The following is a 24,905-nucleotide window of genomic DNA, read 5'->3' as shown; positions in this document are numbered from 1 at the left end:
ATTTGGGCCTCTTGGTATCTCGGTTGCTCATGCCTCTTGGATAGATTTTCTGGAGAGTCTCACGGAATTGGTAGACAAAGACAAAGGAACGATTGCTGCTTGTTATGCTCAGGTCTTTTGCTATCATATATGGAGAGAAAGGAACGCGAGGGCTCATGGAAAAGGTGTGTTCGGGCCAAGGAAATTACTCCATGGAATTGTTTTGGACATTAAAGCTCGGCTGACTTCTTCAGATTGGTTCAATGCAGTTATTTATTCCAGACCAGCCTTATTGCTGTTGTAATTTATAGTATGTTTTGTGCCTTGTAGCTTCTAGTTTCTAGCTTGTAGTTGGTTTGTTGTGTTTGCTTCTAGCCACTTTTGTGCTTTCTATCTCCAATCTTTCCTTCAGATTAGTTATAGATAGTTTTATCTATGGTTTGTCATAGATCTTAGGGTGAATCCCTTGTATATTCTTTTTCTCTATCTATAAAAGCAATTTAGCAAAAAAAAAACTAAGAGAATTAAGATTAAATTACTTATATGAGAATAAATATGGGATTCTAACTTCATTAAATACTTCATTCAAAGTTTATGTCTTTAACCTTAGCATGTGATGGTGATGACAACTAATCAAATAACACGAAATTAGTATACGCCAACTTTCATTGTACATATACCCTACTACTAAGAATCCACAATTAAGATAAAAGATAGCAAACACCAATTATGCTTAGACCCTATGTGTCTATAAGATTTGAAAATATAATGGTTTAAGAGCAAGTTATCTATTATGATTACATAGGGTGAATAAGATGGTTAAAATTACCCACGAATCATGCATGTCAACTCATACATAAACCTATGCTAGCATGGCAAGTTATAAAACTCTATATTCACTGTCGCTTCAATAGAGATTAAAAACAATCTTAGATGTTAGCTATGCGTCAAAGATGAATAAACACAACCAAACTAGAAAATCATAAATCATCACACATTAAAGATTATAAAACAATTAACTATTGAAATTCATAAATAAATTTGCTAGAACCCCATGACAATGATTAGTTCATAATCGAACTCATCGTCATCATGGGTTCCAATGAAAACATGATAATAAACAATATAAGAGTACTAGGGTTCAAAGACAAATCGAAAACAAGCATCCGAAGTATCAACTATATTGAAGAATACAAAAGTCTTCTTCTCCGTAGCCGTCTTGTGCTCTCTAGGTCTTCTCAATGCTCTCCATTGGCTCCTTGTTATTAAAAACGTATTTTTATTGATTTATATAGGCTTCTGGATGACCTGGGCTTTCAAACTCTCAAAATCATACTCAAAACAGGACTCTGGCCCAGGACTCCTCTAGTCTCCTCTGCCGTTGGCACGATTTATCGCAGCTTCCACAATAAGTGCTTGCTGCTCTTGTACTAGCGCCCTCCTCCGGTCTTCGAGACCGCGAATGTGGTCCTTTATTTGTTACATAGCGTCTACTATCATCTCAGGATCGATAGCAGGCAGATGCTCCCAGAAAAGTGCTAGCCTGTGCTCCCAGTAGAGCTTTGCTGCCTCCACTTGTGCGATTTCATTTGAAATAATAGAAAGTCTATCAATTCCTCCATTGGGATCCATGGCTACTTACTTTCTTCTACTAAGTGCCCTTTGCTTTGTGCCTAATAGAGACTGAAAGAAGCTTCTATTTATAGGCGTTGGAGGCCCTTAACTCTTTCCACCAACTAAAATTATATCAATAGTTGAAGTTTTGTTTTTCGCGGGTATCGCCACGCGTCTTAACCCCGTCCCCGGCCCTAAATTGTGGTATCGCCATGCGTCTTAACCCCGTCCCCGACCCTAAAGAAAAGTAAAGAAAAGGGCGCAATAATCGAGCGTAATAGGACAATAATCGAGCGAAATAGGCCAATAATCGAGCGAAGCTTCAGATAGTACTCCCCTTTCTCTAATAATAAGGTACCAAGGCCCCTTTCATAAGAGATAGAACAATCCCTCACTCGACACCTCAAAGCTGACCATTACAAAAACACTGTGATCCGTCCTCGTTTACGTACCCCCACTTGCTTCTAGTTGTCTTTTACTAGCTTATTTCCAACTACATGATGGGATAAAAGAAGAGACCAGTATAGAAATGGGTAAAAAGAGTAGTGAGATGAAAGATAAGGATGTTGTAAGATGTTTAATGTATGACAAGTTCATGAATATATTTCTAAATAAAGTGGAGATGCATATGAAATCTAAAAAATGGAAAACTAAGGCTCATAATAAGAATTTTTTTAAAAATGTTAAAAGATGGTTATTAAGGCAATCATTGAGTGAACTGTATCTTCTTTGTGTTAATTAACCTAAGCCGCACCCATACTGCTGGGGTGGGGCTCGGCCTCCGAACCGTACGTGGGATGAGTTTCTGCCTCATACAGCTCGGGCCGAAGACCGGGGGAAGTTTAGGAGAGATGGGGAGACCCAGCAGCTGCCATTCGGGGCAGACACCAGACCGCCCACTTTCTCTCGCCCTAAACAGAATGGCTCTCTTAGTTACGATGCGCCCCGCCCAGAGTCCCCACGTCCGCTTTTCTCCTCCCGCAACCCAGGAAGTTGGCAAAGCCAACATTAGGGCCGTCCCTTTCATTCTATGCTTACCTCAGGCTGGCTTTTTGTGAAGCCCGTTCCCACCGCGCTCACGGCCCGGCTGGCCTGCCAGCGGTAGTGGGAATTATCCCATTCCCTAGTCAAAGACTTGGTTGGATGCGGGATCTACTCCACGAGGAGCGGTACGGACGTAGATGATATCATCACGACCTCTCTTTTCGTACCGCTAAGGATGATTAACGCCATTTCGCCAACTGGCGTTACCTGCGCTTTCGTGTCTCTCAGTGTGGTCAGCACTGGGTGTTTCCGAGCAGCGAAGCTTACAGCCATTCGCATTAGTTCATCCAAAGTTCCTTACCCTTATGCATGAATTCTTGAATAAGCCATCTTCCTATCAAGGTTAAGGAGTCAACTGAGCATCTCAGCGGCGGGATTGAATACCCGGATCGAATCAAAGTTTACGCCGCCCGCCCTGAACAAATAGGAGGTGTGGGCCACAGATCGCACAGACGCCGCCGGGTCGCACGACAAAAGAACACCTAACATACAGATGCACACTCCTCCATGTGAAATATTCATCTTCATTGGAGCTTTTTTTTAGTAGTCAAGACCAATAGCCATCAGCTGCCGGCTCGTTGGTAAGGTGAGAGCTTCCAGCCCGATTTCTGGTTGCGCACCCCCCACACAAGCACCGCCCGACGAGGGGGGACGAGGAAAGCTACAGGCCCAAAACCTTCGACCCTTCCTTCTAAATGGGGGTGCCCAGGGCACCTCATCTTGTCATTTCATCGTTGCTGATTCCCATTAGGCCGAAGTGTTTGGCATTTCCTTCTCCGCGCCCACTCACGCTTTGCTGACCTATTGCTTGGTAAAGAGAAGAAAGTACGAAAGAATAGTAAACGGAGCACACCAGGGAAAGATTCTAAATAGGAGAAGTCCCCTTTGGATTAGAGAAGAAGGAAATGAAAAACGGGAACGAAACGAAATAAGGCATTTCTAGCTCTAGTTTCGGATGAGCTTCTCCCAATTATGTCTGGTAATAGAATAGGGCGGCTTGCTCTGACCAAGACTCCACTTTTTGCTCCGTCCGTGGAGCGTATGAATTTCTTGGAATGTAGATAGACCAAAAGAGGGAATGAAGGGATAGGAATATGAATTATAGTACCATTGGAAGAAGGGGCACATGTGGGAACATCTCTACTGACGAACCATTTCAATAGTACGGGTGCTGCCGTGCCACGAGGCACGACCGTGGAAGTAATGAAAAATAAAAAGTTATGTAGTTGGACCATCTGTTCTATCTGTTCGAGTTTTGCTTCTCTAGAGAAGATGAGAAGCTAAAAATTAAAGTGTTCGCAATACATACTGAAAGGGTACTAATTAAGCCGACCATTAATGACTAACACCAGGAGCGGTTTGATCAAATAAGGGATCAGACCACTCTTCTAAACAGAAAATAAAAGCAAACTCTCATCATTCGGAGCCCAGCTCCAACTACTTCTTCGTAAGTTAGGTACTTTTTCCGGCTTGAATAGGGGGTTGCCGCTGAAGTAAGCGACTGCGAATGGACTGACACTGCCTGGTCTGGAGAGCGCACTTACTTACTTAACTTGTGCTTGACCGGAGAGAAAAAGTAAAGCGAAAGAAGCCCACATACCCACTCTTCTTTCCCCTATTGCTAGGGGTCTCGCCTAGGCTAACTAAAGAGCAAAAACGTATCAATCGCCCGGATCCTCTGGGGCACAGATTTTTACCTTACCTGCCATCAAGTCTTCTCCTATGCTTTTACGCATGTCCCCCCATATCTCGTATCCTAGTTCCCTCTCTTTATTTTTAAGTTTTGTGATCAGGTAGGCATAGTAGCGGTGCATTTCTTTTAATCCCTTGTTATCCACTCCTGGCGCATATTGATCGATTACTCTTTTTACAAGTTCTGGAAGATTTTCTATTTTGCATTCCATTACTTCGATTAGGCCTATGCCTACGATTGCCTCTTTATAAAGGCTTTCGACAAAATGGGAGAACTCGGCCTTTTTGGCTGTTATTTTAAGGTAAAACGGGTCCTGTACTCCACTGTCGCTAGTGGAGCACTCCGCTGCTGGCACAGGGGTGTGGCTAGGGCCATCCATAAGATCAGAAATAGTACATAGGCGGTGAATCGGGTTGAAAGTGAAAGTCGCCAAAAACTGGTGGAATGCTCTCGAAACCAATTCACTTGAGTGAGACAGAGGAGAGTGGAATTTCGTGTGTAGGGGTGAAATCCGGAGATCTACGAAGGAACGCCAAAAGCGAAGGCAGCATTCCGGGTCCCTACCGATGCTGGGGTGCGAAAGCATGGGGGCCGGACCCTCGATTAACAGCACTTCGCCTACTACGTTAGCAATATATCTAAGGTAGTAGTATTAAAAAAAACAGATCGAAAGATTCGGAAACCGAATCCACATAGGAACGATTGAAGGTTCAGCCCCCGATTTGAAGTCCGCAGACCATTTAACGAATCTGAAGAGATAATCTTTAATGCACGTTACATCTTTCAACCAAAGCTTAATGTAATCCTCTGTAAATGTTGGAATATAGATCTCACGATTAGTAAAAAAAATTACATTTTTGCCATGCAAATAAAAAATTTATTGTACTTTTTGTTTTGTTTACCGTTTTTATATAAAATAAAAACTCGAAGGAAAGATCAGAGAGCTTCCCATTCCGGAAATGCCAGAAAGCCTCCAGGGAGAAGAGGAATTTGATACTTCTGTCTCCCCTTCCAGTCATCAAGGAAGAACTCGAACAAGAGCTCAAAGGCATTCTTCTTTTTATTGGTTCATAGTCCATACGGGGTTCTGGTATTGTTTGTTACTTTATGTTCCGGAGTCAATTGATCCCTCGATCAAGTCCAAACTATAAATCTCTTAAGAGAAGAAGAGAAATCATTTTGATTCGGGGCGAAACCCTTCTCCGCCGTTACGGAGTTCTTCTGCTCTAATCTCCGAAATCGAAGGTCAGCTGACCGAGGAGTTAGTATTGATTCATGCAAAGATGCTCCTTTAAAGCTGGAATAAGGGATTGTCCACCTCACCGCCCCGAAGAGCAGTGGCTCTGTTGTTTTGCATGCCTACAGAGAGAGACTCAAAAAGTACCGACGCTCAATCGAAAGAAAGAGCAATCTACTAGATTCTTAACTCATGCCCCAGGAATCCCTAGACACAGGGGATACGAGCGAATCTTTTACTGGAGGAAAAGCTGGGGAAAAGCATAGAGCGTGCGGGCTCAGCTCTCGCCCTCCTCCCATCCGCGAAACTGAGGCGGGAGATAAAGCGTAACTCCCCGGTGTCATAGGTTACCCTTCTATCTTCTTCCCCCGTGACGCTCCCAAACCAATCGCTACACTTTTCTTGCTTTCTTGTTGTCTTGACTTGTTATAGAACGGCTTTCTATCAGGTATAGTTGGTAGGATGAAGTGGGATGAAGCGTTAGTGGATATAGATATTGCAAGTGTGTCGGGGATGCGGCTCGGGCGTAGTGGGTGTGGATGCCTAGCATGAAACAGCCTTCTCTGGTAGCGGCACTATACCTTAGTGTCTCTTTAGCTTCCAGTCTATATAAAACGTAGTTAGCAGAGGTAAGTCTGTCTGACGTTCCCTCGCGTCAAGGGCTATACTTTTGCATCGGCTCTCTCATTAGGTAATTCCGAGGTGAAAGCAGCTCTCTCGGAAGTAAGTTTTCCTCGCCATCTTAGTGGGACTAGTCTAAGAAAATTTCACTTGAACTGCCAAGACTCGATTTTTTATGGTAACGCCCTTCTAGAATTATGTTTAACGCCCCTTTATGACTCGGCGCCTCGGGTCGGTAGCCGGGCTCCGGGACATTACTACCACGGCTACTATCGACTAAAGCCCAAAGAAAGAATGAACGGACTAAAGCGAGGAGTTCATTGGCCGTACATAGTTAAGGAGGATGGGGGTCAACCTCTTTCATGACCCATGGCCGGTGTGTCATGTAACACCCCCAAATCCGGGGTCGGGGATCCGGGTTGTCACGAGTTCCATTTCCCTTAATAACACCCAATCTTAATAATTAATCAACTATTCTGTAATGTGACCCCACCATAAACACACACACCACAAGTTATAGTCTCAGAGATGAATATCCAAAAATAATCACAAGTCATTTTATTCCACAATTATATGCCAATACACCTTAAAAGGGTTTCTGAATAAATTTACATTTCTTTGCCATTATTACAATTCATAAATATACATAAATCTGGTTCATCAAAAGTTGAAAACCTAGCCTATTGGTAGCTCCTACCTCAGCTACGGCGGCATCAACGCTTCCAGAAAACTGCGGAACATTTTCTAACCGCTTGCGAATTGGAAGCTTGGTCATGTTCATCTTGTCTAGCTGATGTTGTGTGATGAAAGAAGAAAGCAAGGGTGAGCAACAAGCATATGTATAATGATTTACAATATATGAGCATTCTCATAGTACTCATGAAAGTCTTGGTCAAGAAGAAATGAACCAAGTTTGATATCTTACCGCGACCAAGTCGCAAAATATTCAGTATATATATACATATATACTTTTCACAATCTTTGAAATCCTCTGACATGTATAATATACACAGAGTTCCCGTTTATAACTGTATAAAATATCGTTGCAAGGTGATCTCATATATCTAACCTTGTCTCAACATTTTTCCGAAAATCTTTGACATGCACAAGATAATCATTTACTAGATATAAGTTTAAAAGATGAAGTTACAAGATACTCCAATATACTTATATCCGAATACTACTTGAACTACCACCGTTCAAGTTATAATCAGTTTCAGAAGTTCACCACATAGATGAGACTACAAGATAAGATTTGAATAGATTCAATCCTTGAAATATCATTATAAATAATGAAGTTACGAGATACTTCATTAAGTCCTGATATATATATACACCAATATATATATACATTTCATACACTCTTTGAAAACCTCTGTGATGAAAATTATAAACAGAGTTGCAATATCCAATGAATTTTGGAAAGGAGAAAACCTTGGCATAAACCTGATATCTTGCTGATCAGGCAAAAATACCAATAACTAACCTTTTCTACTAGTAGATGGACGAATTCCTCACTGGTCATCACCTTGGTCGCAATAGGACCTTATGCTGGACTGCCACTCAGCCACTTACGCATTTGATGGACTCCCACTGAGCCACTTACACTATCATGGACGCCCACTGAGCCCATGTTGCTTATGCCGACTCGATAGATGGACTTACTTCCCGAACGTTGGGTAAGTAATCAATTCATTTACCAAAACTGCAACCTTGTTGCGAATATAAAATACACCATAGAGCCGGATCCCTCTGGTTTTGAGCGAGTATTTAAATCCCCTTTAAAAAGGAAGATCTTAAATATATAAAAAAATTGAGTTTTGGGATCCGCTCTAACTTTTGAAAATTATTTTAAGGACTCGAAAACACTTTAAAGAGTGTTTGGAGTAATGCTGATTTAATAAAGTAAATCAGTCCCAATATATTAGAAAATATCTGAATATTATTATTTAAATAATATTCCCATAAAGAATAATCTTTATACAAATAATTGAAGTAGAAGTTGTAAAACTTATACTTGAAACGAGTATTAAATAACCAAAGATATACTTGTACGAAAGTACAATCTTTATTTGAATAATCAAAAATAAGTTTGATTATCGACACCTTATTCTTTAATAAAATAAAGAATATATCTCAGCAAATAATCGGAGTCATAGGTCCTCAAATGAATATCCAAATAATATTCATTAAATAATATAAACTGAGTCATAAGCCCTCGAATGAATATTCAATTAATATTCAATTAATAAAATAAAAGGAGTCATAAGTCCTCGAATGAATATTCAAGTAATATTCATTAAATAATATAAAGTTATCGAATAAACCTTATTCGATTAATAGTTTTAAAAACTATTCATATATATATATATATATATATATATTATACTCGGGAGGCTCGCCTCCCGGTTTTAGAAAAAGTTCACCTTTTTATCCCTTATACTAAGGGTATACTCATATACCGTTTATCTCTAGCATAGGTATTATGCAACTAATAAGCATTTGAACCAACAGATTTATAAATCAAGAATACGAAACAGGCATGCATATATACCATATCACATGCTCCAATATATCGCAAAAATTTGCTAATAACAAATATGCATTTATCACAAGATCATGCATATACACATATACATCACAACAACAGTTATACGGGTAGAAAACTTGCCTGAGTGACTGGGGGTTACAAATGGCTTGGGACGAGTCTGGTAACCTATAAACAACATATAAGTTGGAATTAAACCAAAGTCACTTATAAATCTATACTTTAACTAATTTAGACTCTAACACTCGTTTTGCGCTTAACGATTCACTTAAGTCGCTCGAGTACCCTCGGCTCCACCATTTTTAATAAATTAACCATTACGAGTTTTAAGGCGATTCTTTTGCGAGTGTCTTACCAACTGCCTATTACACTTTACTTAAATGTTTCATACTCCAATTAGTCCTTTAAGGTCTTTAACCTATGTTTCAAAGTAAGGCGAGGGGTAATGGTTCGTTCGCGAAACGTCGTTACTTAAAACGGTCGTTTATCCTAAACCGTACATCGGAATCAAAAGAACCACATATCAAAACGAAGCTCGTAACATGAACTATCTAATCATGGCAATGGTCAAAACCTAGCAGGGAGTTCTCGGGTCCTAATGTTAAGAACAAAACAGCCTAAAGTAAATCGGACATTACGACGACTATGTTTACGCGATTTCCCAAATTTAAAACACTCCAATTCAACCCACAATCAATCCACAATCACAACCCAATCAAAACTCCATCCATACTACATTATAACAGCCCCAACAACTCAACATTAACAATTTTTACTTATTCTTAAACTTGAATTTAAAACTATACTTAAGTCCTTTAACTAATCAACAAGATTTCAACATCCAATTCCCTACAACTTCCTCCCAAACTCTAAACATACAAGCATCAAGCTTCTCTTTTACCATAACAATCAAAACCATCCTAATATACAAAGTAAAGTTAGGGTTTGGAGATGTTATACCTTCCTTGAAGTGATTTGAGTAGCTAGTAAGCATTAAGAAGCCTTGAGATATCTTAGGGATGCTTGGATCTTAAAGGAAAAACAAAGAAAATCATGTTAAAAATCTTGAAATCACTATTCATTATCTTCTTCATTGATTTCTTGGAAGAGATTGAGAATGAATTGGAGGCTTAAACTTATAGGATAGCCATATCTATGCATAAGGAGTATTAGATAATTACCTTACTAATTAAGGAAGCTTGGAACTTGAATTTTGAATTTTCCTCCTTAAAATGAAGAGAAAAGCCGAGAGCTTCTTGATGAAGAAGTGAAATGATTTTTGTGTTTGTGAGTTGTTTTGCCTAGCTTGGTTGCTTTTGATTTTTTTTTGGTTAATTACCTTTTTAACCTTGAACTTTGTGTGGTTTTAAATCAACCATACCTCCTTCCCCTTATGTCATGCTTATGTCACCTTGTGATGTCATCCTCCCTCACTTGCCCTCTTCTCATTGGTTTGATGACATCATCCCCTCTAATCTCTTTGATTAGCTTTTAATTATTTGGCTAATGACCGCTGATCTGTTATACGGTTCGCTTAACTTTCATTTTCGTTTATCGTTTGAAGGATCATACCCGGGATCTTATTACTTAGGTTTCCTTAACCTTTCTCAATACATTATTTTCCTTTTTATGATCCTCTCTTATAATCCTTGAATTTAAATCCTTTTTATTCTGTTACCTTATACTCAATTCTTTCTGTATCTGGTAGATTTCTGGGAAAAATCAAAGTGTTCGGATTTGGATTCTGACGATCTTTACATACACTTATATACCACATAGAGTACTAATAATATCTCAGAAGATCAATAAAAGAACCCCTACATAGTGTGGCATGAAAAGTTTTCTTATTCAGCAAAACACTCTTCATAAGGGTTTCAAAAATTCCAAAAATTTGGGTTATTACAGTCTCCCCTCCTTAAAAGGATTTCGTCCCGAAATCAGATAGAAAATGAGTAGGGATACTTTCTTAGCATTGCACTTTCTAACTCTTACGTAATTTTCCCACATTGTGGTTCTACCATCAAACTCTGACTAGTTTGATAACTCTTCTCCTAAGCATTTGTCCATTTTTGATCTATAACCCTTCCTGGTTGCTCCATGTAGGTTACGTCTGGTTGCATGTCTATGCACTCATATGCCCCTATTTTTCTGGCATCCGAATTACACTTCCTTAACATTGATATGTGGAACACGTTATGAACTTACTACATGTTCGGGGGTAGGGCTAGCTCATATGCTAACTTCCCAATACGTCTTAATACCTCAAAGGGTCCAACAATTCGTAGGCTTAGCTTTCCTTTCTTTTTTGAACCTCATCAATCCTTTCCAATGGATACCTTTAACATTACTAGGTCCCCTATTTCCTATTCTTTGTCCTTTCGTGTCAAATTAACATATTTCTCATGTCCATCTTGGGCTACTACCAGTCGTCCTCTGATTAGATCTATCATATCCTTGGTCCTTTGGACCACTGCTGGTCCGAGCATCTTGCGCTCTACAATTTCATCCTAACATAAGGGAGATCGACATTTTCTTCCCTCAAAGATCTCATAAGACGACATCTCGATACCTGACATACGATCTATTATCGTGAGAAAACTCAATCCACGTTAAGTGATCATTCCAAATTCTCTCAAGTCTATTGCACAGACTCTCATTATAGCTTTTAGCATTAGAGCTTTTGCTTCTCAATACCCATTCTTTTCCAGTTCATAATCGCTACTACCTTCCGTTCCTAATATTATACTGGTTATACTTTTGCTCGTTAGAGTTCTATAACCTTTTAATAACCATGTCAACCTTAGTATCACTAACGCGTTAGAATCAGAATACCATCGTACTGATACTACTTCCTTTAGCTGCTTCCATCTTCGAAAGCTTGATCCATCATATAGAAGTAAAGGAATTTGTTGAGAGATCACTATGATCATGAACACTTGTTCTATTACATAGTTAGTACAGAAGGTGGCCAGCCTTTAGCACTTGACAAGCAATTAAACGACATGTGGTATCCTACTAGGCTTCTATCACACAGATAGATAGTCATTCGGCAATACCTCCCCTTCTGGAAGGGTTGTTCTTCTCAGCTTACATGAAATGAAAAGAAGAGAAAAGAACGAACTGAAGAGAATTGTATATATGTAAAAAATATTGCCATAAAATATCTGGCTTGGAATCTACCTCTGAACTATAGAGGTTTGTCATAGGAGAACAAAACATATATGTATTTATATCAACATCAAGTATTATAGCATCGTATTTCACATGCCTAAATATTTTTGCTATTCCGTCCATCATTCTATGGACCCATGCTCTTCCTCGAGCTTATACATAATCACCTTTGAAACTCCCTCGACATCGAAAATCGAATCTGAGATCTTATTCTAGACACCATCGTTACTAGAATTCTATGCTTGCATCGCAACCTTCCTCGTATAGTCATACGACTCTCTATTGATAAGAAGGAATAAATATTCAATAGGTAGATAATCTACTTAACCAGTCTATTCAACGATAACTTATACATCACCACAGCCCGATTAGGGGTACCCAATCTCAACATCCATTACACTACAACTCTCACGGTTGTAATCGGCTCATTATTCAAAGAATCGTTGTTGCATTACTATGGTCCACCACTGACCTACTGTCGTCATTCATTTTCCTTGGAATCTTAATAGCTAACCATACGAAGTCCATACCTGTCGTATCAAATTCTTCTAAGGAGTTAACATAATTACCATTCATAATTCATGAAGAACACTCCAGATCCTGACGTACTTTCATGACATGAAGCATATAAAATTACAGAAGAGTTTCAATCAAAGCAACGATAGCAGGTTAATACCATTCTTAATCATATGCCTTCAATAGAAGACTTAGCTCAAAGGTTCGTCTAGTCCTTTTTGAAACATGGTCCTGGCTTATCTCAAGATAGTACCTTCTGAGATAGATAGCCCGCTCATGGCGATTACACGAATTAAACCTTTACCAACTACTATTACGGTTGGGTATTGCACAGTCATCAGAAGGAATGTCAATCTTCCAAACCATAATACAACCTTCACAGCTTTAACCATCATCATTGTATTCCTTTGGCACAAGCACCTATAATTATCCTCTTACCTTTAAAGTGTCGGCCACCTCTTTGGCCTTTCCTGATAGTAAAATTTCCTTACAGTCAATGTCATTTTAACCACCTCCAAATAAATTTTCTACCTCATTTCAATCACTGCTTATGTGAAGATGTTTTCCTTAAAATCTGATGAGTAAAAAAAAATATCACCATTTTTCCATAAGTTATTGCCTCAGTCTTTAGAGGTTAATCACTGTCACGACTGACTCTCAATCATACTTAGAACATCTTTTATCTTAGGTCCTAATTTCCCTGAACAATTTCGACCTTTACTAGTTCGATCCATACTTTCTCATGGTTTAACACGTGCCCCACTTGGCATCATTATAATTACATCATATTTCCTTTATCAATATTTCTATTCTTGAGAATTTTGAATATTACCTTTCTCCTTGTAAAACCTCTAAGGTTATCCTTGAATTGTTCCTCCTGTATTCCCTAGATATAGGGCATATCAAAATACCATTTACTAATACTAGAACCATTGTCTATGTACTTTTGAAAAATTTCTTTACTGATCTTTAAAGGTTGTTGTTACCTTGATCCTTTCCAATTCATACTTGTCAAAACTCATGATGTCCCTATTAAGGGTGAAATGCCAACCTTTATGCATTCCCCTAGGATTCGTTTTAAGTTACCGATGTTCTATCCTTAATTCCACCTTTAAAAAGGTACATGCATCCTTCCATGGATAAATCAAGTCATATATCCCTGATGAGGGTGTCTTTATTCAATCATTCCCACCTCGATAGTATATGCCTGATTTCATAATAATATCCTTATCCAAAATGAGGTCAATCCATATGGCCTCCAAAAGATAATAACGGTTATCCACTTTTCTTGCCTGATTCGATAATGATAACAATGATGTTCTGGAAGATATCAGTCGTGTTCAACGTGAACTTCTTCTTAATAATTCCGTATTTACTTTTGTTGTTTATCTCAACAGTCATCTCAATGTTGGGATATCTCTCATTCCTGGCGTCTTTCTTCCTGGGTATCAAGCCACCGGTCTCACACTCCACCTTCTTGAAGGTCACTTCCTTCATCCAATTTTCCTAATTTATTACTTTCTTGTCTCCTCGGTCTATCCGCGTCTCATTATTTATCCTTCGAACTATCTCAAGGTTTCCCGAATCCTTCCAACTTGAAGGGGGTACAACATATATGTATCTCTTATGCCTTCAACCATCAATTTAACTCATGGTGAATCACCCTCATCCTGACGATTACTTACTTTTTTATTTCTATTGCTACAAGTCTTTAGGGTTTCCTCATACACAAATTCCTTATTATTCCTCAAACTCTATTGCCTTTATATTCCTTTCCACTTCAGTTTCTTTTTATTTTCCTTTCTCTTATCATTATTTCCTGAACTAACACAACATAAGCATTGATTTCAAACATCCCGTCATTCTGGATTCGTGTCCTCAGAACGAATCTTGACAACTTTTACAACTTAGATTCATAATTCATCATACTCGTCCGCCTTGTTCTGGCTCTAAAGCTTTTACACTATCTCCATAACCTTGGGAAGTACTTTCCTGAAAACAATTGACTGAACTGTAATCAGTTTATCATAACCTCTTGCTCCATGCCTTTCTTGGTCTTTCACTAGTGGGTGGTCTCTCTCTTAGGAGGGTAAGTGACAAAAACATTATTTTCTGATTCGTCAATCATTTAGAATCTCAAATGATTCCTGTATTTCCTTTAGCCAGGCTCTTGCCTCGGCTGGGTCAGCTATTCCCTTGAAACTCTGAGAGCTTAGCGACTTAAAGGTCCTGAAAGAATTTCACACCACATTGTTTCCTCAAGGTGGTGGTTAGGGTAAAAGTATAAGTTTTGTTTTAGGCAGGTCCATGGATTGCCCAATAGGAGTACCATCCCGGTTCTTCCTATCTTGCTCGACTTCTATTTTCTCAGTCTAAATATTTCTTCCTACTCCCCATAATTGGGGTCATCTTTTAATTTAAAATCTTCATTTTCCACTTCATTATATTCTGGGTTCCTTATATCTTAATTACGACCTCCGTAATTATCACATTCAAGGTTTGCCCCTAATCTTATTCCTCACGGGGGCATAATGCTTGGAAAAATTTTAAGAATCTCTGGATATTTATTTTACTTACTTTGCTTAAGTCTTTCCCTCGTTATGTCCTTGCATGATTGCAAATTATGAATTCTCAAGTTCTATAAACTTCATGACACTCTCTTAAGTGTTAATAGTGCAATTAACAATATGAACTTATCACAAACAACTGATCTGAACTGAAATTAACGAATATATACATAACCATTTGTTCGAGGGTACAATTACTGAACACATTAAAGAAAATTACATCATTTGATCTGATCGCTTATATCCCAAAAGTACTACCATAGATAATCATCTCATCATTAAAACTAATCATTCATAACTTAGGCTAATCCTCCAAAAGCGGTGCTATATGAAACCCTTGTCTGATTGCTCTGGCTCTGCACACTACCATGGATCAAGAAATGCGGGCACGCACGACATCCCTAACCTGCTCCATCACAGAGGTGATGAGGTCTAAGATAGTGGCAAGTAGAGCTGGATCAATCTGACCCTCAAGATGGCCTCTAGCTGTAACACGGGTGATAGCCTCAATCCTTTCCATGCTATGAGCTAATCCTGCCGGAATTACCCCGCCCTCAATCCTTGGTACAGTAAGTCGATCCAACAGATCACTCCTAACATTACGGGCCTCAGACAGGCCACCCAAAGTCATGTAATAATCGGCGATAAGAGAAGCCTGAGTGGTTGCATCTAGCAGTCCATGGGGTGCAGGTGGTGCAGGCCCAGGGGATCGAAATGGATAACCAAGCACGGTATCAGGTGACAATGGTGCAGGAGATAAAAGTGGCATTTCCTCAGTAGGTGCTGGGCTCTGAAAAGGGGAGGGAACAGGAATTGGTGGAACCTCATGGATGTCTTCAGGAGCCTCGGGAAGAGGGTCTGATACTGGTATAATTGGTGCCGTGGAAGGCCCCACTCCTTCTGCCCTCATTAACCTTTGTGCCCTTGGTAACTCTTCATTCTCTAGTGCCACCCTCGCGGCCACTCTTGCTCTGGTAGTCGCCCTGACTACGGTCATCAATTCCTCAGCGGTCCTCTCTTCATTCTCGTCAGGATCCTCCACGAGATCCTCCTCGGCATCAATCCCTTCTGGGATAACATCCTCAACCGCAACATTCTCAATATGAATCTCATCTGGTCCCTCGTTAGGGTACTCTATTAGATTCACAATTTGATCTCCAACATGTAATAAAACATCCTCATGCTGATGCTCCTGAACCTCAGGGTTCGGCGCCCCGCTGCCCTATACGAGAATGAACTATGTTACTATCACGATATTTATAAGGGTTCCCATAAGGGTTTTAACTGTCAGTACTACGTTAGGTAGTCCGACTATGAACTTGGCAAGAGTTCTTATTATCTTAGTGAACTTATTATCTTAACGTCACATCATCTCTGAGGTTTATAACGCTTCACTCTGATACCATTTCTGTAACACCCCCAAATCCGGGGTCGGGGATCCGGGTTGTCACGAGTTCCATTTCCCTTAATAACACACAATCTGAATAATTAATCAACTATTATGTACTGTGACCCCACCATAAACACACACACCACAAGTTATAGTCTCAGAGATGAATATCCAAAAATAATCACAAGTCGTTTTATTCCACAATTATATGCCAATACACCTTAAAAGGGTTTCTGAATAAATTTACATTTCGTTGCTATTATTACAATTCATAAATATACATAAATATGGTTCATCAATAGTTGAAAACCTAGCCTATTGGTAGCTCCTACCTCATCTACGGCGGCATCAACGCTTCCAAAAAACTGCGGAACATTTTCTAACCGCTTGCGAATTGGAAGCTTGGTCCTGTTCATCTTGTCTAGCTGATGTTGTGTGATGAAAGAAGAAAGCAAGGGTGAGCAACAAGCCCACCAAAATAATATGTATAATGATTTACAATATATGAGCATTCTCATAGTACTCATGAAAGTCTTGGTCAAGAAGAAATGAACCAAGTTTGATATCTTACCGCGACCAAGTCACAAAATATTCAGTATATATGTACATATATACTTTTCACAATCTTTGAAATCCTCTGACATGTATAATATACACAGAGTTCCCGTTTATAACTGTATAAAATATCGTTGCAAGGTGATCTCAAATATCTAACCTTGTCTCAACGTTTTTCCGAAAATCTTTGACATGCACAAGATAATCATTTACTAGATATAAGTTTAAAAGATGAAGTTACAAGATACTCCAATATACTTATATCTGAATACTACTTGAACTACCACCGTTCAAGTTATAATCAGTTTCAAAAGTTCACCACATAGATGAGACTGCAAGATAAGATTTGAATAGATTCAATCCTTGAAATATCATTATAAATAATGAAGTTACGAGATACTTCATTAAGTCCCGATATATATATACACCTATATATATATACATTTCATACACTCCTTGAAAACCTCTGTGATGAAAATTATAAACAGAGTTGCAATATCCAATGAATTTTGGAAAGGAGAAAACCTTGGCATAAACCTGATATCTTGCTGATCAGGCAAAGATACCAATAAGTAACCTTTTCTACTAGTAGATGGACGAATTCCCCACTGGTCATCACCCTGGTCGCAATAGGACCTTATGCTGGACTGCCACTCAGCCACTTACGCATTTGATGGACTCCCACTGAGCCACTTACACTATCATGGACGCCCACTGAGCTCATGTTGCTTATGCCGACTCGATAGATGGACTTACTTCCCGAACATTGGGTAAGTAATCAATTCATTTACCAAAACCGCAACCTTGTTGCGAATATAAAATACACCACAGAGCCGGATCCCTCTGGTTTTGAGCGAGTATTTAAATCCCCTTTAAAAAGGAAGATCTTAAATATATAAAAAAATTGAGTTTTGGGATCCGCTCTAACTTTTGAAAATCATTTTAAGGACTCGAAAACACTTTAAAGAGTGTTTGGAGTAATGCTGATTTAATAAAGTAAATCAGTCCCAATATATTAGAAAATATCTGAATATTATTATTTAAATAATATTCCCATAAAGAATAATCTTTATACAAATAATTGAAGTAGAAGGTATAAAACTTATACTTGAAACGAGTATTAAATAACCAAAGATATACTTGTACGAAAGTACTATCTTTATTTGAATAATCAAAAATAAGTTTGATTATCGACACCTTATTCTTTAATAAAATAAAGAATATATCTCAGCAAATAATCGGAGTCATAGGTCCTCAAATGAATATCTAAATAATATTCATTAAATAATATAAACTGAGTCATAAGCCCTCGAATGAATATTCAAATAATATTCGATTAATAAAATAAAAGGAGTCATAAGTCCTCAAATGAATATTCAAGTAATATTCATTAAATAATATAAAGTTATCGAATAAACCTTATTCGATTAATAGTTTTAAAAACTATTCATATATATATATATATATTATACTCGGGAGCCTCGCCTCCCGGTTTTAGAAAAAGTTCACATTTTTATCCCCTATACTAAGGGTATACTCATATACCGCTTATCTCTAGCATAGGTATTATGCAACTAATAAGCATTTGAACCAACAGATATATAAATCAAGAATACGAAACAGGCATGCATATATACCATATCACATGCTCCAATATATCGCAAGAATTTGCTAATAACAAATATGCATTTATCACAAGATCATGCATATACACATATACATCACAACAACAGTTATACGGGTAGAAAACTTGCCTGAGCGACTGGGGGTTACAAATGGCTTGGGACGAGTCTGGTAACCTATAAACAACATATAAGTTAGAATTAAACCAAAGTCACTTATAAATTTATACTTTAACTAATTTAGACTCTAACGCTCGCTTTGCGCTTAACGATTCACTTAAGTCGCTCGAGTACCCTCGGCTCCACCATTTTTAATAAATTAACCATTACGAGTTTTAAGGCGATTCTTTCGCGAGTGTCTTACCAACTGCCTATTACACTTTACTTAAATGTTTCATACTCCAATTAGTCTTTTAAGGTCTTTAACCTATGTTTCAAAGTAAGGTGGGGGGTAATGGTTCGTTCGCGAAATGTCGTTACTTAAAACGGCCGTTTCTCCTAAACCGTACATCGGAATCAAACAAACCACATATCAAAACGAAGCTCGTAACATGAACTGCCTAATCATGGCAATGGTCAAAACCTATCAGGGACTTCTCGGGTCCTAATGTTAAGAACAAAACAGCCTAAAGTAAATCGGACATTACGACGGCTATGTTTACGCGATTTCCCAAATTTAAAACACTCCAATTCAACCCACAATCAATCCACAATCACAACCCAATCAAAACTCCATCCATACTACATCATAACAGCCCCAACAACTCAACATTAACAATTTTTACTTATTCTTAAACTTGAATTTAAAACTATACTTAAGTCCTTTAACTAATCAACAAGATTTTAACATCCAATTCACTACAACTCCCTCCCAAACTCTAAACATACAAGCATCAAGCTTCTCTTTTACCATAACAATCAAAACCATCCTAATATACAAAGTAAAGTTAGGGTTTGGAGATGTTATACCTTCCTTGAAGTGATTTGAGTAGCTAGGAAGCCTTAAGAAGCCTTGAGATATCTTAGGGATGCTTGGATCTTAAAGGAAAAACAAAGAAAATCATGTTAAAAAATCTTGAAATCACTATTCATTACTTTCTTCATTGATTTCTTGGAAGAGATTGAGAATGAATTGGAGGCTTAAACTTATAGGATAGCCATATCTATGCATAAAGAGTATTAGATAATTACCTTACTAATTAAGGAAGCTTGGAACTTGAATTTTGAATTTTCCTCCTTGAAATGAAGAGAAAAGCCCAAAGCTTCTTGATGAAGAAGTGAAATGATTTTTGTGTTTGTGAGTTGTTTTGCCTAGCTTGGTTGCTTTTGATTTGTTTTTGGTTAATTACCTTTTTAACCTTGAACTTTGTGTGGTTTTAAATCAACCACACCTCCTTCCCCTTATGTCACCTTGTGATGTCATCCTCCCTCACTTGCCCTATTCTCATTGGTTTGATGATATCATCCCCTCTAATCTCTTTGATTAGCTTTTAATTATTTGGCTAATGACCGCTGATCTGTTATACGGTTCGCTTAACTTTTGTTTTCGTTTATCGTTTGAGGGATCATACCCGGGATCTTATTACTTAGGTTTCCTTAACCTTTCTCAATACATTATTTTCCTTTTTATGATCCTCTCTTATAATCCTTGAATTTAAATCCTTTTTATTCTGTTACCTTATACTCAATTCTTTCTGTATCTGGTAGATTTCTGGGAAAAATCAAAGTGTTCGGATTTGGATTCTGACGATCTTTACATACACTTATATACCACATAGAGTACTAATAATATCTCAGAAGATCAATAAAAGAACCCCTACATAGTGTGGCATGAAAAGTTTTCTTATTCAGCAAAACACTATTCATAAGGGTTTCAAAAATTCCAAAAATTGGGGTTATTACATGTCACTTGGTTAGCATTTCTAGAAAAAAGGAGTAGGGTTTGTTGGGAAAGAGACAGGGGAATTGGCTGTAATTGATACACCTTTTTCGGAGGGACGATATGGATTTCTTCGAGACGGGTTAACCACTTTTAAACCGTGAGAGGGAGGTCATTCAGAACCAGCTGGCTCCAGAACGGGGGTCCAGCACCGACGGAAGTAGCCCACCCCGCTACCGATAAAAAAAAAGACCGTGCGGCACTTCGAAAGGACATTAAAACTTTGATTCGTGAGCAACTTCACGAACATTGTGAAAAAGGGAAAGGACGGTTGCCCGTGCACTTTCCGGAAATGACAGAAATATACTCAAGTGTCGCGAGGGCGATAATGTCTTACGATCTGAAGATCCCCGCGGAGGCGGATACGGAAAACCCCCGCAGATGAGCGGAGAATCTAAGGGGGGACCCTAATCTCCTAAGGCCACTAATTAGGGAATACCGGTAAAATGAGCCCGTCTGCCGCTTTGTTTCATAACAGAGCCATTTTTCCCGGCTGGCATAGAAGTATCTTGCACGAGAGAAGGAGATGTGTTTCTGGTACTGGTGGTATTGGACAAGCTCTAAGGGAATAATCTCTTTATTATTTCTGCCTTTCTTTCCCATGACGACTAGGAACAAGCAAATCAAAAATTTCACTTCGAATTTCGGACCTCAACATCATGCTGCTCATGGTGTTTCACGATTAGTATTGGAAATGAACGGAGATGTGGTGGAACGTGCGGAACCATATATTGGATCACTCCAGTGCGGCACGAAGCCGCTGATGCCGAGTCGGCTCCTATGCCGCTAGCTATGCCCTGCTTGGTCCCCCGGCACGATGGAGGTTCCGTAGTGCGTCATGAGCACCAGGCTTAGGGCGGTTGAGCAACTCAAGCAAACCACCCTACCTTACTACAACATAGGGACAGAAGGGCAAAGGTTGTGAAGGTGGCCCCGTTATCCACATCTCTGGTCGGACGAATGGAGGGCCGACCGACCCGGGTTTTCACGAGCGTTGGCGGGTTCTGGAGTGCCTGTCAAGGGGCGCTAGCGCATACCCCGGGGTGATCATCACCACCTGCACCTCACATCTCGGCACAGTGGAATGTGTAACCCGCCTGCTGTTCCATTCAATTATATTTGTTCCTGTAATCCATAGCCTAACAGAACGCAGCAGCGAGGGACAACCCACCTATACAGCCAGCGGGGAGGACGGTACTACTGGCAAAGGCCGTCTCGCGAAAACACCGCAGGCGCGAAGCATGGTAGGCCCGCGCCGGGGGAGCATAGGGAGGAAAGGGGGCCCGGATGGTGGAAGCGCCAGGGGAGGCCGGGTCATTTGACGAAAATGGAGGGCTTTTCCCTATTAGAGAAGGCCCTATGGAGTAAAGGGAAGTGCATGAATTCTTGGAAAAATAGGGGCAATCCTCTATAAAATAAAAAAATGTAAGACAAATTCTATGAATAGAGTCAACGGTATGACAGACAGCGCTTCTTACACGCGAATTAGTTTCCGAGATCGAGCAGTCTCAATTTCACTACAGAATTTACGAATGAATGCTGGACTGGGCCACCTCGAATGGCATGAGCCGCATGCGGGGAGACCCGCACGTACGGTTTTTAGGGGGATCTGGTCAAAAGACCGGCCGGCGCCCACCCGACTAGAGGGACTGAGAAATTAATAGAGTACAAAACTTATCTTCAAGCTTTACCTTATTCTGATCATTTAGAGGGTAATCGCGGGGTCACTGAATGAAGTCCCCCGTTTCTTTCAGAGGTGCTGACCCGCAGTGAGGCAGATATGACTAAGTGACATATGGAATATGGGGACGACAATAACATGTCGTAGAAGGAGATAACAAGTAGAGCCAATGACCCACTAAGATACAACCCGCGTGGCCGCCCCACTCTACCGCCCGGGCACACGCACATTATGTCAATCTGGCGCAGTCGCCCCACTTCCCGCGCGAGCGTGCCGTGTCTCTGAGCTTTTCTTCATTTTCTTGTTTTTGCTGTAACTTGAGTTCCGCTCGTCAGATTTCAGTGAATCAACAGTCCACACGAAGCTATCGAGATGCTCTTCAACGTGAACATGGCCTAGGATTCCAACTATGATCTCTTTTCAGTATATTTCTTTGAAAGGCTCATTGATTCATCCAACTAATGTCTGCAATGCAAAAACACAAAAATATATCAAAAATACCAATAACTTGAGTCCAAAACACCAATTTAAGCTTGTAATGAAGTGTTTCAAGTAGATATAAAATCCACTTATTAGAAAACCGTTATCGAACCGTGTACATAGGTTCAGTTCGGTTTCTATGCATTAACCGTAACCGGATCGTTTGAAATGGTTTTTTCGGTTTGGTTAACCGCGTGTCGGTTTTGGATTTTATTTTTAGAAATTAACAATTTACTATAATACTAAGAGAAAGAAAATTTTACATCATTCATTTTACCTTGTCTTACTCATTATATTAACAAATAACATCAAAGTTTTAATGGTAGCCTTACAAATCAATAGCTAATATAGTAAGATAAAAAGCTAAATAGACTTGAAAGTTTAAGAATTTTTCATTGTTGCCAAAAGTCATGACCAAAATACATCTGTCTCACTGTCTTTCATTCTTCAATAATAACCTGATGCACATACTTGGGACCTTTTGAGGATTCATCTGCAAAATAAAAGAGAGATAAACTTAAATTTGCTTTATAAAATTTTTAATTTAATAATTCATGCTCTTTGTTTTAATAATGTTTGTAAGAGGTAATCAAACAATAAATTTATGTACCATATAAACCTAATATATATACAAGGAGTTATGTTTCAACTAGAAAGCTAATACGTAAAAACATGATTTAATTTATTATGATAACCCATGCAACAGTTATGAGATAAAAACCACTGGACACAGAACATGTTGGTGGAACAAAAACTGGATAATTTGTAAAGAGAGATAAAATACGTACCCAATTCAACTTCTTCAAGCTTTTGTTTAATCTCCTCAATAACACCAAGTAGAGTCTCGATGTCAGCTGGTTTAGACCTTAACCAGTCCTAGGCACATATTAAAGCTTCAACAGTTTTCAGGGTCAATGAACTCCTGAATGGATCTATTACTCTGCCACCTGTACTGAATGCAGATTCAGAAGCTACTGTCGTGATTGGTATTATTAAGACATTCTTTGTTATAAAGAGAGAATCAGAAATTTTATGAAATTTATTTTCCGCCAAAGCAAAACATCAAAGTCATCAATTGTGCCTCTTTTAACACCATCAGATAGATAAATATCTATCTCAAATTTGTTTTCTTTAGTTTCTTCAGCTTCCAGGTGTCTTTAAAAGTCCATCTCCAAGTCTGCATCGTCTTCATCATCGTCTATTACCATTGGTGTAGTACCAGATGAGCTTGAGGCTATTTTTTATTCTCATATCGGTAGACATGTTCTCCTGTAGTCTCACATAGTCCTCGTAAAGTGCATCAAGTGTAATTTTAACCTTTTCTTTCATCAAAATCTGTTTCTCTCTATCCTCGGCATATAATTGAGCAAAACAAAACTCCACATACTGCATTATTTTTAGGATCTAAGAGGATAGCAACATAAAGCAAGAAATTAACATTATCAATATTCTCCCATTATTTATCATACTTTTCCTTCATACGTCTTTTCATGTCACAGCATCTAGGTTTCTGTACTAGAGCACATTCTCCCAATATTAACATGCATTTTCACAAGCTCATTAAAAAATAAATTTGAAGTCAGATACTTTGAACCAAAAATTTTCATAGTGACCTTATAAAATACCTTCAAAAATTTAACAAAGTATTTTGTATTTTCCCAATCATCCAAACCCGGAGACCCAACTACCAGATCCTTTTTCTTCCTCTTCCTGGTGTTAGTGGAAATATCTTCATCGTCACCGCCATAAAAATAATCCCCAAATGCATTATCATCTTCCAACAGCCTATAAATGCTTTTTCATACTTAATTGTAGTCTCCAACATAAGATATGTGGAGTTCCACCTGGTCTCCACATCTAGCGATACCTTTTTATCACATTTAATCTTTTATTTCTCCACACATTCTTCAAATTTCAGAAGACGAGATGGTGACGACCGAACATACCTGATTGCTTTGTGAATTCTTACAATCGAATTATGCTGATCTTCTAATCCATCTTTCATAACGAGATTGATTATATGTGCGCAACATCTCAAATGTATGTACCCATAATCTAAAATAGCATCAGACCCTTTAAATTGTTTTTTAGACTCAATTGCACGAATATGGCGTGAGATATAATTTTTTTGCACAAAAATGGCTAACATATAATAATAGGCACCCGTATGACTCATGTTTAATAATTTTACCACCCGATTGCATTCCGTTAATTATCTTTAACGGATGTTAAGGTTTTAATAAATTAA

At 38.8% G+C, this 24,905-nt stretch overlaps 1 pseudogene; it reads left to right on the top strand.

The window, feature by feature from the left end:
• The first annotated feature begins 4,722 nt into the window (after window positions 1-4,722).
• LOC141688278 (18S ribosomal RNA) lies at window positions 4,723-4,908 on the top strand (annotated as a pseudogene).
• The last annotated feature ends 19,997 nt before the right edge of the window (window positions 4,909-24,905 follow it).

Source organism: Apium graveolens, chromosome 9, assembly GCF_009905375.1.
Source record: "Apium graveolens cultivar Ventura chromosome 9, ASM990537v1, whole genome shotgun sequence".
Classification (NCBI taxonomy): Eukaryota; Viridiplantae; Streptophyta; class Magnoliopsida; order Apiales; family Apiaceae; genus Apium; species Apium graveolens.
Note: the sequence above shows the minus strand (reverse complement) of the source record. Positions and strands in the feature narration are given on the sequence as shown.